Raw genomic sequence first — 5,456 nt, 5'->3', positions numbered from 1 at the left:
GGTGTGCCCATATAAGTTCTTTTATTTTCTAATATTTTTATTCATATAAGTAAAACATTTCAAATAATAAATTATTATTTTCATCTTTTTTTGTACCAATATCACTTTGTATATTAACATGATAAGGTTCAAGTAAACCATTTACACCAATTTCTTTAATCCTAAGATCTAATATTGTAGCTAAGCAATCTAAAGGTGGAGTATTTTCTTAACATTTTTTAAATTTAATTTTTATTACATCAATAATATTTTTAAATCCTAAATCATTTCTATATTTTACAAAACCTTCACTAATTATAAACAATTAATTAAATAATATGCATGATATCAGGTAATAAACACTCAATAATAAATTAGTTGCATCATAAAAATATTGTAAAAAAAAAATCTTTTATAAAAATTGCGACTTCCTAATCATCATTAGTTATAAAATCGTGAGGCATTTTATCATTATTATAATGATTTGTAAGAATTTCCCTATATGAAACGAAACTATCTAACATAGAATAGGTGGAATTCCACCTATGTTGAACATCTAATATAAATTTTTTTTATATTTTTCCCATATTGTTGGTAACATAAATATTTAAATTCTTCTTTTCTTGCCCCATAAGTTTTAATAAACATAAGACAATTTCTAATCTAATTTTAGAAATATGTGGTGAAATAATATTTAGGCCACGTTTGGTTCATAGGAATAGGGGTTTGGAATTGGAATTGGAATGGGCTATTCTGATTCCAATTCTTTGGTTGGGCGGAATTGGAATCCCATTTCCATTCCTACTAAAATGGAGTTCCCCCATTTGAGGGAATGGCCATTCCCTGCCCCTCCCTTGGGAATGAAATCTCATTCCTACTAATTCCAATTCCTATATGAACCAAACAGACTATGGGAATAGATCATTCCGATTTCAATTCCAATTTTGACTACGAACCAAACGGACCCTTAAAATTTCCTATACACATAAACTTAAAATATGACATGCACTTCTAATATGAAGTAATTTTCCATCTTGGTTTTAATTGAGAGTCTAAAATACTTATAGCATAATCATTATTACTATCCTTATCAAAACTAACAGAAAAACTTTATTTCAATACCATGCATATGTATAGTATTTAAAATACTTATACCAACTGTTGGACCAATAAAATGTCCCATAACACAAATATAACTACAAATATCAAAAAGTTAAATTCTAGAATTAAGATTTAATAGATTACAAATTAAATCTTGATTATATGAATAAAAAAAATTTAAAACATCTACTCTAATAGTATTTTTAGAAACCTTTTTAAATTGAGGATTTACATATTATTGTAAAGGTTATTCAAGCTTAGGATCCTTAGCTAAATCCTCCCTGTTCTCAAGACATAATCCACATCCATTCATCGAATGTTTTGATGACAGAAGTAACCCCATTAATAGTTTGTGTTTTTGAATGCCACCTATATCACTTCAGCAATTCAACTCAAGAGAGTCAGAGGCTCAAAGCAAAATTTTGAGCAGAACCTTCTAGAGCTAGAGCTTGCAAATGAGAGTGGAGGGAGTATCTTAGCAGCGATTCCCAAAATAAAGATTAGAGAGATGGACGCTACCTCAAATTCAAGCTCCAAGAGATAGACACAAGAATGGCAAACACCCTTGGCCGCGTCATGCTTGCAGAGGTACCGACCATTGCAATTGACCTCGTCAAAATCGAGGTCAACTCCTCTGTTTTCAACGATGAGTTCGTCGTTCACCACCTTGGCCTCATCCCCGACGGATAGTGCAAGTATTTCTCTGTCAAGTTCCACCTCAAAGTCCACTGTCACTCCGACCCTTTCGCCATCCCTGTCGATGTCGCCCAGTTAGTATGTAGAGTCCGGTGGTTACAACACTTCTGAGCAAAGGGGTATACTTATCGTGAAATTGCATTGTGGGCAAGAGCTAAGGTGAGAGTCATAGTTGGAAAGGGGATAGGAAAAGAGATTGGATCGAGAGCAGCCTAACAAGTGTTTATCACATTGATCCCAATACTCATCAAGTTGTACTGGTTGACCTTACAGAGGCATACACTGACCATGATGAGGTGATAATGAAACCAGAAGCAATGGGGGAAGCGAGGACTTTTGAGATATATGGCAAAGAAAATAGTTTCATTTTCACTATTAAATCTAATGTTTTCAAAGTGGGTCACCGGTTCTAACAGTTTAGATCGTGCCACGTCATATATATATATATATATATATATATATATATATATATATTATTAACAAATAATGTGTAAATATATTTTAGATATGTTATATATATTTTTATATTTAATTATGTTTTTTTAATTCTTTTTTATAAAAAATATTAAAAATTACAATTTAAGGCTAAAAAAGCTTTTTTTATTGAAATAGCAGAACTTACAGTGCCTTGGAATGCATAGATCTCAAAAAGTTACCCAAAATAAAAAAAAAAATCACCCCAATCAAATATCAAAGTGCAAAGTTATGGCCTTCGAAAGTTTGCATACAATGAGTGTGCAACCCAGTGACCAGGTTGAATGGGTCAGCGGACAAACCGGTCGGGTCAAACAATTCTTGGCCAAGTCAATGGTTTTTGGCCATCTGATAGGTCTTGACTGAACTAGATCCAGAATCTTGGCTGGGTAACGGTTCGAACGGTTCGACCATCTAGGTCAACTACGGGTTCAAAACATTGGTTAAATCTATTGGTGCCATTAAAGCTTTACAACCGGTGATCAATGCAATCAAAGTGATTAAACAGAAATTGAATGTAGTCAGGTTGTCCGAGGAATCTGAAGACGCTAATGATCAGTCCAGTAAATTGGGTGCACACATGCGTGGATGATTGGTTTGATCACTTAAGGCAACATTAGATATAGAAGAAAAGTTGATGCCTTTGGTGATGATTGGCACCAAAGCGTTTCACAAGTGGGCCCTGATTCACAAGTGATTTGTTTCACCTATAGGTAAAAGACAATGTCCATTTGGAACCATAACACCCATAACAGTCCTTAACAATTGAAACTTTAAAATCATAGTTTTTGCCACTTCAAACCTATTTTTCATGATCAAGTGCAAATACATACTCCGACTTATATAGATTTTGGCATCTACACATAAAAGATGGTGCCCATTCGACCACTAGAACCCCCACAACAGTCATTAATAGTCAAAACTATGAAATTACATTCTTTTACTAGCCTAACCTTGTCTACAGGTTTTAGGTGCCCAAACAAACACCGCTATCCATTAAACACATTCATTCAAAGAAGAAGGTTCCCATCTAATTGTTGAAACCCTCATAACAGTCTTTAATGGTCAAAATTGCAAAATCACAATTTTTCCCAGCCCAACCCTATTCATCAATAATGATAAACTATTTCCAAAAGACCAATGTAAGGAGAATGATAACAAAAAGAAGAAAAACAAGTTGCCTAACTGTAGTCATTCCTTCAGTAGCTAACTCATGGACTAATTTCATAGACTCAATTTGCCTTATGCAAACATCAACTGCTCTCTCCACATTTTCAAGGCATTCCAGAACATCACTATGACTATTTCCCGATGTAACCTCATCCGACCAACCTCGAGGAATCGCCCACTCAAAAAATTTGCAACAGTCAATAGAATCGCTTTCAGTCGTTGGGCTATTCAGCACCTGCTCCTACAAGTGCAACACATGTCATTAGCAATATACATGCCTTATATCAATGCTAACAAATAATATCATCCCACTAAAAATATTACCTCAGATTTTAATCGACAAATATAAAACAACTTCTGTGGGTTATTCCGAGTTGTTGAAATTCGAAGAATGCATTTTTGTTTGCAATAGAAATACTTAATATCATATTGCAAACTACTCGGAGATTGATTCCCGACACTCCATTGGCTATTCATACCTACAAATGTTCAATAACTCATGATAACGACATCCATATCTTAATCAACATTAAACACTTTATTTTCATTAGCACTGAACTAAGCAACATTCAAATATTCATTTACAAAGGTCCTTACGACAATCAATTAAGGAAAAAATGTAACAAAGTAAAGTGCCTGTGGTCGAGCAGCGTCAACAAATGCACGGGTGGCTAAACCAAAATGAACCAGAAGCACAGGGGTCATGCCGGAGACACGAGGGAACCACCTCCACAACGGTTGAATGCAAGGGCCTGAGAAACCCTCCAGCAGCCGCTAAAACCAGCTTTGAGCATCCTGTAAATGGTCAACAAAAGGTGCTTTCGACGGACAGTGAACAGTAAACTGATGCTCCAACTTCCTTCGAATGGTAAATGATGTAACCGGTTTTGGTCATGTACCAATTTTTTTTTTTTTTTTTTGCTAAGTACCTCGTCATTTGACTTGCTCCCAGGAGAGGATGGTGAAGCTCCCTGGTGGCGAACTGCTTGGGGGAGAGCTATGCCGAGATCCCTGATTGCGAACTGCCTGGGGGAGAGTTATGCCAAGCTCCCTGATGGCGAACTGCCTGGGGGAGAGCTATGCCAAGCTCCCTGATGGCGAACTGCCTGGGGGAGAGCTATGCCGAGCTCCCTGGTGGCGAACTGCTTGGGGGAGAGCTATGTCGAGCTCCCTAGTGGTGAGCTACCTTGGTGAACTCGTCATTTGACCTGCTCCTAGGTGGCCTATGACTCAGAGGGTGGTGGAGCTCCCTGGTGTAGCGCAACCCGACTGCCCTCTGCATGAGGTGATCTTCTCTCCTTTGTACGCGGCGGGAGCTGAGGGACCTGCGAGAACTCCATCTTTTCCTCCTCTTTGTAGGTGGTGGGAGCTAAGGAACCTGCGAGAATTGAATCAGAGGACCCAGGGGTATTTACCCGGCGGGGACTCTCCGATGCTTAAGTTAGCACTATGATTGTAGAGAGATTGAAGATGATATTAGAGAAATGAGAGAGGTAAAGAGCAGGGATTACCTCCATTTTTTTCCCTCTTCTTGTCTTTGGGGGTCGGAGTCCTTATATAGCAGTGTCCTGTCAAATCAGGCATAACCGCCTCTATCAAGTCAGGCATAACCGCCTCTGTCTCTCTGTCGCAGCCGTTACTACCAGAGTTGAGGTGGTGGGTGCAGGCAGCTGTTGCAAAGTATGGCTCTGCCAAGCAAGGGACAGCTCTTAGGGCTGGCAGGCACGGCGTTGCCTGGCGAGAGAGGTGGGTGCAGGTCTCCAGATCTATTAGGTATGGTTGTCAGGCAGGAGATCTTCCTACGATATGTTGAACTGCTCTTCCGTAAGCTACCCTATACCGAGCTACCCTGCAAGTGGCGAGCTGTCTGTTAGTGGCAAGCTTTGTCGAGCTGCCTATGGCGAGCTATGCTGAGCTGCCTGTTAGTGGCAAGTAGACCTGTTCATGGGCCGGGCCGGGCCGGGCTCGGGCCGGGCTCGGGCCAGGCTTTGACTCTTTATTAACAGAAAACTGTTAGGCCCGAGCCCGAGCCCAGC

General features: G+C 38.8%; 1 pseudogene; it reads left to right on the top strand.

The window, feature by feature from the left end:
• The first annotated feature begins 1,535 nt into the window (after positions 1–1,535).
• LOC148801728 (DNA-directed RNA polymerases II, IV and V subunit 3 pseudogene) lies at positions 1,536–2,842 on the top strand (annotated as a pseudogene).
• Positions 2,843–5,456: the final 2,614 nt, after the last annotated feature.

Source organism: Nelumbo nucifera, chromosome 3, assembly GCF_055504915.1.
Source record: "Nelumbo nucifera cultivar China Antique chromosome 3, China Antique-T2T, whole genome shotgun sequence".
NCBI classification, from domain to species: Eukaryota; Viridiplantae; Streptophyta; class Magnoliopsida; order Proteales; family Nelumbonaceae; genus Nelumbo; species Nelumbo nucifera.
This window is presented reverse-complemented; position numbering and strand designations above follow the sequence as displayed.